Raw genomic sequence first — 9,411 nt, forward strand, 5'->3', positions numbered from 1 at the left:
ACTGTGCAAATCAGTGTTTCTGTTATTAGATATGGCTATTTAACGTATGTCAGTGTGTATAACTGTTGGCCAATTGTATAATTCCTGCTGTGTATGTTTCAATATAAAAAAGCTACTTTCCTAATGTAGCCACCTGGTTAATAAAAAGTCAGGAGTTTTGTCCCTATTTTGAGTAGGCATATCAGAGGTGCTAGCTATGTAAGTTTGAACTCTGTCTAATTTAGTTTTATCCTTTTTGTATTATGCAGTTTAGTTTTTTATCCATTTTGTATTATGCAATGATTTGACATGTAGAAACAACTGCTACCATGCATTGGACATGATGGATCTATGATTGCGTCAGGCACCAAAATTCTTATGTGAGTTATGTCAATAGTTGCATGCATGTGATGTGTTGTACACCTTGATGAGTCATACTGTATAGAGGAAAACTTTGGCAGGGGTAAACTCAGGCAAATAGCAAGCTAAATTACATTTAGCGAAATAAAGTTTGACGAATTTAAGCTCAATATGTTTAGCTATAAAGATGCTAATCTGAGGTGCTACAAGTAATTTGTGGGTTAAACGCTGTAGCAAATCACCAAATACACCAAAGTTTCCCTCTATGCAGTGTTTGCTGGGGAGCAAGGTCATGTTTATATGTGTAGACACATACACTAGATTGCTTGTCTGGCAGTGTCCGTAGCAACTGCTTAGCAACTGTAAAAGGGAGTAGACAGCACAATTACCATTACAGACATTGTAAAATATGCTGCAAGCAGTCATTTTATAATGCTATAGTATATACATACAATCTATAGTATTGAATTGTAGTTGAACATAACTATTTTGTAAACACACATATGTACTTCTGTAAAGAATTGCAGTGTGTGCATGTGTGTGTGTGTGTGTGTGTGTGTGTGTGTGTGTGTGTGTGTGTGTGTGTGTGTGTGTGTGTGTGTGTGTGTGTGTGTATTAGAACTAAAAATGTTGATCGACTCAGTCTGTGTACGTAGTTGACATCCAATGTTTTGTTCTGTTCAAACACTTGGTTGGCTCCCATGCATGTGTTGTGTGGATAGAACCCTACACGCATTTACATTGAATAATATGTCAATTTAGCACATTTTTTCACCACTGACTGGATTGTAAAATGTGTTAAAAGCCATTCATGCATAACGTGATCTGGTCTTACATACGTGCTTTGTGGACTAAACTTTTAAATGTTTTCCTACTGTGTCCACTGCATTTTCTATCTCTGTTAATGTTTAGACACTTGTAAATACATTTCTGTGAAGTAATTTTTAATACTACTTTATTTTATTTATTTACGTAAGACAGCATCAGCCAGTGAATGACTGCTTTTTCCCCCAGCTATGTCCTGGTACAATTTATACCTGGTTTAGCTGGGTGCTGTGAGCGGCTAGAGCAATGGGAGTGAAATTCTTGCTCAAAGAAACAACAGTAGCTGTGAGTCCCCCACATTTTGTAAGGTGTATTGTGCCACAATAATTTGTGAGCGACTAAGTGAAAAAGTGAACATGACATTTTGAATGTCTGTTTGCAGTAGGTGTACATCATATCAATGATATGGATTGGCTAACCAACTAGTAATTTACATGCCTCCTTTTGCTACATAGCTACAATGGAATGTTTCTATTGTGGACACTTTGGTACCCAAAATTTTGAGATAAAATTGTAGAGGAAAGACTGGCCTATTTTTCTATTGTGTCCTTAATTAATTTGGAGCGTTTGTAAGAGTGGTTTTTAGGCAGCAACGTATATTTTGATAATCCGTTTAGCTACCTATTTAGGTTGTATTATAGTAAGTGTGTATATACATGTACATACAGCTGTATCAGGGTTGAAACTGGGTCACTACTGCTGACCTGGACAACCCACTGATCTGAACTGACCCAGATCTTATCCGGTTTTAAACCAAGGTGTACGTCGAGAGCAATAGTTTGGGTGCTCCACTAGCTAGGGTAGGTAAGTTAATTCACGATTGGTTAGTGGTCACGTAAGTCTACAGATGATAAAACACAGGTAGGTGTGGCTTAGTGCATGCCTACAGACTTCAACGGACCTTTCTGAAAATAAGTGTGGCTCCAGGTATATCTACAGACATTCCCATGCATTCCCTATAAGTAGGCATGGTTAAACTGATAAACAGATGTGGCTCCACGTATGCCTACTACAGACGATAAAGCACAATCCCAATAAGTGGGCATGGCTGGCAAGTCAACACATACGTACACTTCCACAGTGTCAAGCCAATTAATCCATATAAGTGGGTCAGACCTGGTTCACCCCGACAAAATATGACCTGACCCAGTTTTAACCCTGAAATTTTTGTAACCTGGAAATATTTTCTTAGTAATGGTCATGGCAACGGTTGCTAAGCAATTGCTGTCAGTGATCACCAATCCATATCATTTTATCAAATTGTGCTGTTATTTAAATTATTTCCATTTCCTTACAGTTGTGCATGTCAGTAACAAACTGATCATGATACTTGAAGCTTGCAGAAGTTATCGATGAATTATTATTGGTAAGCTGATACAATTACACTGACTTTGGTATATTGTGATTGTATGTATATTCTATAGGAAGAGACTAGCGTACTCAATTACTGTATAAAGAACAATGTCTCATTTTACAACACTTGTACTGTCTTTTCATCATGTATGTAAAATTTGCACACTCTAATGCTATAATACTTGTATTCTTTTGATACATGTTACAACCTACATACAAGAACTAAACTACTTACAAGCAACTAAAAGTAACTTCGCTACTTACAGGCAGTTTAACCAAAGTCTATGCCATCCTCTGGACACAAAGCATATAGTGCCTTAGAATCATTCTGGCACTATATTTCCAAAGAGTAACAGATATGCATTGCAGCAATTGTTTCCTAGCTAACTTTCGAAACAAGTCATTTTAACAGTGATATAGTGAATAGAGTGGATAAGGCAAAAGGTGGTCAAACACCAAATGACTCACAAATCGGGAATAAAAGATTGCTCACAGTTTCTAAATAGTGGATCCTCACCAGCAGCAGCAGCCAGCCGAAGGAAAGCAAAAGCTGAGTGGTACATCTGACAGAGAGACCAAAGTAAACTGGATGACCTAGAGAGAAATCTGGGTGAAAAATATCCCCAGGACGAGAATGATCAGAAGAGGCGATACCTTGCTCCCAGAGAACACCGAGTAGAGCATGATGTAATACAGTAACTAGAGTATCGTGACATTGGATATGCATTGGGCCATGTGAACAACCAAGGAGATGGTCACCAAACTGATCAATGGTATATAAGCAAGTGCAAAGTGGTGACAAAGGAAACAGAGGGACACCCTACCACAAGCGAAGGGTAATGACAAAGTCATGTAGAGAAAAGGCCAAGCCTAAAGATGGTTGTGGGATGCCTTCAGCCAGTATGCTGGTATGTAAAATTGTCACAACAGTCATGAGGATTTGGGTGATAATGCATAGCATGTAACCTCTTATGAAGCCATGGTCTAAATCAATTGGGGCTTTTGTTAATCTTTTTTCAAAATTTTAAGGGTAATGACTTCATGGACAGCTTGAATTTGATGATAGAATTGAATTTGGTGAATTTATATATGAAATTAGGTGTGTTCATCAAAAGTAAAACTGATTCTGATTCCTAAGTGCTAATGTTACTAAATAATTATCATGCAACGAAATCACCAAAATTAATGATTCCTGCCAATTATGCAACTGATGATGTATACAGTATTGTGTAATGGTTAGGATTCTGTAAAAAGAGAAGTTCAAACTGCTATGAGCTAGTCAGGTTATTTATGCATACAGGTCAACAGGTGGTCAACTGGCCTTCACTATTATACTAAGATCTGTAATATTACCTAATTATGCACACACCTGTACACTGGTTATATACAAGCATACATCTCAAATAGTCGCACCAATATAACATTACATGACATTTCACTACCTCTCAGTTGTTTCCCCCTTAAATTATAAAACTGTACGTGTGTATGTAGACTGCGGATTCATAATAATCATCACTCACAATCTTCTGTAAAGTCTGGTCCATTAAGAAATAAAAATTAATCTAATAGAATGCACACTAACAAGTAAAACACATCACACCACTTGCAAGTAGAATACAGCTGTTTTGGTGATCTGGTGATAGAAACTGACTCTTGACAGTACAATGTACTACACAATTAACTTGCAAGATAAATGACTTGCGATGTATCACAATTGAATAAGTGAGACAATTTGTGTAACAGACACATCTTATGATATGTCACCTTCACGAATGCATAGATGATTATTACACAAATTTGAGACCAACAACACCATCCAGTGATGTCAGTTCTTAGCTCAAAGTAGAAACAGCTCCAGAAATTCAGAATTTAGTTATACATCTATGTGATATTATGTGGCCTTTTCAAGAACCTGTGTCATCATTTTAATTATAATAGATGCTAGCATACAAATACCATATGCATGGAAGGAATAATGTCAAACATTGTATACAGCTGCAGGTCGTCTTGTAAATATGTGAGACTCAAGTACCTTAAAAATGAAAATAAAGTTCAACTGAAGAGTAAGTTCAAGTCCTGCATGTATATTGATCATAGGTTGATATTAAAGTATTATTACCATTGCATCTGAGAATGTTACGTTATCAGAAGCTGATGTACACAGTAGCTTCATTATTGTCAAGGGAATGAATATATGATAGATGTTGTGAGGGTGAAGTTGTACCTTGAGGAGTGCATGCAGTTTGGGTTTCAAAATTTATATAATTAATATCGCTACTATACTATTATGCTGCCACACTACTAGTGAGACCATATCGCCATATAATTGGCTAGCCTGCTTTGTGTTAAATTACATGTACATGTACAGTAATATGTATTGTACAAGAGTTTGGTCCCATTACTAAATGAAGTGACTACATGAATACCACTTGCGCATTGTGAGAAAGATATTCTTCTTTCAGTTCAATAGTCAGCAGAAATATATTATACGTGTATATGTGTAATTAATTATATATTTTAACTATACAGCTACTCACATGAATTAAAAACAGTGTGGCTATGTAATAAAAATGGGCTTAATTTAAATAACTGCTCTTTATTCATAATAAACATACCCATATTCTACTCTAATAATACATACAGTGAAACTTTTGTGTGATCAGGTCACTTGACCCTAAATTGGCCATTGACACTGACATTACAGTACACGGATTAAATGTGTCTTTGTGAAAAATGGCCTACATTATCTGCTCTAATACAGTCACTGCAGCTGATTAATAAGATGAGATTTAACTCATTATTCACCATATATATACATATAATATAGTATAGTACATTATTATGATATAGAAATTACAAAATAATTATATTCTGGATATATACCAATTCTTAAGTATGTATTACATGAAGCATATATACACCGATTGCTCAAATAACTGCCTGGCATGCAGCCGGTTACGATTATGTTGTTACTCAGGTTTCTGTCTACTACTAGATAAAAAGTAGAGTGAAAACAGACACATACGCACATCTGTTAACCTTAGTGAGCTAAAAATCCTCATAATTTATATATATATATATATATATATATATCTGACAATTTACATGATGAAAATGTAATAAATGACAGTACAAGTGTTGTAAAATGAGACATTGTTCTTTATACAGTAATTGAGTACGCTAGTCTCTTCCTATAGAATATACATACAATCACAATATACCAAAGTCAGTGTAATTGTATCAGCTTACCAATAATAATTCATCGATAACTTCTGCAAGCTTCAAGTATCATGATCAGTTTGTTACTGACATGCACAACTGTAAGGAAATGGAAATAATTTAAATAACAGCACAATTTGATAAAATGATATGGATTGGTGATCACTGACAGCAATTGCTTAGCAACCGTTGCCATGACCATTACTAAGAAAATATTTCCAGGTCACAAAAATTTCAGGGTTAAAACTGGGTCAGGTCATATTTTGTCGGGGCGAACCAGGTTAGACCCACTTATATGGATTAATTGGCTTGACACTGTGGAAGTGTACATATGTGTTGACTTTCCAGCCATGCCCACTTATTGGGATTGTGCTTTATCGTCTGTAGTAGGCATGCGTGGAGCCACATCTATTTATCAGTAAGGTGTGTTGGTATGCACAAGGCCATGTCCGTTGCTGCCTGTATGCTTACGTGGAGTCACACTCACTAATTCATTGATAAAATGTATTTATGTGTCATACTCTAATCCACCCTTGCTGCAGTCCAGTTTCATACTTAACCATGCCTACTTATAGGGAATGCATGGGAATGTCTGTAGATATACCTGGAGCCACACTCATTTTCAGAAAGGTCCGTTGAAGTCTGTAGGCATGTACTAAGCCACACCTACCTGTGTTTTATCATCTGTAGACTTACGTGACCACTAACCAATCGTGAATTAACTTACCTACCCTAGCTAGTGGAGCACCCAAACTATTGCTCTCGACGTACACCTTGGTTTAAAACCGGATAAGATCTGGGTCAGTTCAGATCAGTGGGTCGTCCAGGTCAGCAGTAGTGACCCAGTTTCAACCCTGATACAGCTGTATGTACATGTATATACACACTTACTATAATCCAACCTAAATAGGTAGCTAAACGGATCATCAAAATATACGTTGCTGCCTAAAAACCACTCTTACAAACGCTCCAAATTAATTAAGGACACAATAGAAAAATAGGCCAGTCTTTCCTCTACAATTTTATCTCAAAATTTTGGGTACCAAAGTGTCCACAATAGAAACATTCCACTGTAGCCACGTAGCAAAAGGAGGCATGTAAATTACTAGTTGGTTAGCCAATCCATATCATTGATATGATGTACACCTACTGCAAACAGACATTCAAAATGTCATGTTCACTTTATCACTTAGTCGCTCACAAATTATTGCGACACAATACGCCTTACAAAATGTGGGGGACTCACCGTTACTGTTGTTTCTTTGAGCAAGAATTTCACTCCCATTGCTCTAGGGAAACTTTGGCAGGGAAAAACTTTGGTGTATTTGGCGATTTGCTACAGCGTTGAACCCGCAAATTACTCGTAGCACCTCAGATTAGCATCTTTATAGCTAAACATATTGAGCTTAAATTCGCCAAACTTTATTTCGCTAAATGTGATTTAGCTTGCTATTTGCCTGAGTTTACCCCTGCCAAAGTTTTCCTCTATACAGTATGACTCATCAAGGTGTACAACACATCACATGCATGCAACTATTGACATAACTCACATAAGAATTTTGGTGCCTGACGCAATCATAGATCCATCATGTCCAATGCATGGTAGCAGTTGTTTCTACATGTCAAATCATTGCATAATACAAAATGGATAAAACTAAATTAGACAGAGTTCAAACTTACATAGCTAGCACCTCTGATATGCCTACTCAAAATAGGGACAAAACTCCTGACTTTTTATTAACCAGGTGGCTACGTTAGGAAAGAAGCTTTTTAATATTGAAACATACACAGTAGGAATTATACAATTGGCCAACAGTTATACACACTGACATACGTTAAATAGCCATATCTAATAACAGAAACACTGATTTGCACAGTCATACTTACAGGGGCCACAAGACACAGACATTGATATGTGCACACTGATTCACTTGAAACACTGCTTTGTTCCTTGGGGTGCTTATGGGCTTCTGGTACTCGCTAAGTACCGTCGCATAGCTGCATCTGTTATTACATTTTAAAGATAGTACACACCCATACAATTATCCAAACACACACTAAAGCCACAATCATAATCTTAAGCCAGTACTCCTTGCATTGTCACAGTAAGTACACCATAGTGTTGTCTGGTTTTTATATCACATACGCATGTACACACACACATGTACACACACACATGTATACACACACACATGTATACACACACACATGTACACACACACATGTACACACACACATGTACACACACACACACACACACATGTATACACACACACATGTACACACACACATGTACACACACACATGTACACACACACACACATGTACACACACACACACACACACACACACACACACACACACACACACACACACACACACACACACACACACACACACACACACAGGTACACACGCACGCACACGCACACACTGCCGTACATGTACAATGTATATATACAATTAGAAAAAAATTATGGCAAACTCCAATTACACCACATTACACAGACTCTGTTAGTTATCATAAAGACAAATAACATTTATAAAAAAGTATTACGGTCAGACCAACCTGCATACTAGTCAATATGTCTACAGGAATGTTGTAGACTCAGAATTCAAAATACCTAGAAATTTTGATTCATCTAATGGCCTCAAACAAATGTTGAACCACATGTTGAACTAATTGAACATTGACACCTCCTCTATCGTATATCCATACCAATGTGTCCTAGGGCCCTTACGGGTCTTCTCACATTGCTTTCCTATCTGTTACACAAGGTTTAACGCATGGAAAAACGTTTGGTTATGTAATCAAATGCCATGGTGACCAACCTCTTCTGGATGCTTCCTCAGTTGACACCATGCAGCCCCCCACTTAAAGGTGACAATGTGAGAACAGTTTCTTGCACAACAACAACTGGGTATTAATGCTGGAGAAACATTGCCTCACTATTACCAGGCTGGTGCTTTTGGAATGTGCAAGCTGTATTAATTACGTAGTTACAGGGACATGCACTATCCAGTGTGGCGATCTGCGCATACTCAATGAGTCACTGTAGGCAATCTTCCGGTGGTGGTACCAGCACTGCTTATCTCAGAGGTGAAGATGTTGGCATACAAAGTCCCACCTGACTCTCATGCATTACCACTTAAGACCTGCGATACACTTGCTAAATGGATGGATGCGCACTACAGACATCATTACGTACACAAAACAGACAATACTTCAGGTTGCAGATGCCCAGGCTACTACTATATTTGAACCCAGAATACAACCCTGGTGTGTGCACTGACACATGAAATAACTTACTTCCAATCAACTGTCTGATGACCAGGAAAGCAGCCCTTGACATAGACTCATGGGAACCCACAATATTAAAAAGAGTAACCTGTATATCTACGTATGGATGAAGGCCACACGTAATAATCAGCCCTACAACTAACCTCTGTGCAACTTCAACCCACATCATGGTCATAGAAATACGCTCTGCTTCAAAGTAGAGAGAGTAACGCCCCCGAGTGTCCTCAAAGCTCACCTCGACGAAACCCGAGAGGAAGAAACCTAGACTCGCCTGGTCTAGTAAAACCTCGTAACCTACCATGTGAGTAACATAGACCGTATTGGTCAAAATAACGTAATGTGACCATATACCATAATGGTCTATTTAGTAACGA

General features: G+C 37.7%; 2 long non-coding RNA genes across 12 annotated transcripts in view; one reads left to right on the forward strand and one right to left on the reverse strand.

Annotated features, from left to right (window-relative positions):
* The window catches only part of LOC136258744 (uncharacterized), a 4,463-nt gene extending 1,738 nt beyond the window's left edge, over nucleotides 1–2,725 (forward strand). For 3 of the 7 annotated variants that reach the window (XR_010702960.1, XR_010702963.1, XR_010702959.1), the window contains 3 exons: nucleotides 295–359; nucleotides 2,462–2,530; nucleotides 2,589–2,725. This is a non-coding gene — a long non-coding RNA (uncharacterized lncRNA). Of the gene's footprint in view, nucleotides 1–129; nucleotides 199–294; nucleotides 360–1,353; nucleotides 1,450–2,461; nucleotides 2,531–2,588 lie in introns of all 7 variants that reach the window. The other 4 variants (XR_010702961.1, XR_010702962.1, XR_010702965.1 and 1 more) reach the window with 3 other exon arrangements.
* Nucleotides 2,726–5,594: 2,869 nt separating this feature from the next.
* Nucleotides 5,595–9,409, reverse strand: LOC136258745 (uncharacterized). 5 transcript variants are annotated; one of them, XR_010702970.1, is made up of 6 exons: nucleotides 9,181–9,409; nucleotides 9,047–9,125; nucleotides 7,624–7,740; nucleotides 7,287–7,351; nucleotides 5,767–5,835; nucleotides 5,595–5,708 (listed from the first exon to the last, which is right to left on the reverse strand). It is a non-coding gene; the product is annotated as an uncharacterized lncRNA (long non-coding RNA). The 5 variants fall into 5 exon arrangements; XR_010702967.1 differs by having other exon boundaries at nucleotides 9,047–9,133; XR_010702969.1 differs by lacking the exon at nucleotides 7,624–7,740 and having other exon boundaries at nucleotides 9,047–9,133; nucleotides 9,202–9,409.
* Between the last annotated feature and the right edge of the window lie 2 nt (nucleotides 9,410–9,411).

Source organism: Dysidea avara, chromosome 6 (assembly GCF_963678975.1).
Source record: "Dysidea avara chromosome 6, odDysAvar1.4, whole genome shotgun sequence".
NCBI lineage: Eukaryota > Metazoa > Porifera > Demospongiae > Dictyoceratida > Dysideidae > Dysidea > Dysidea avara.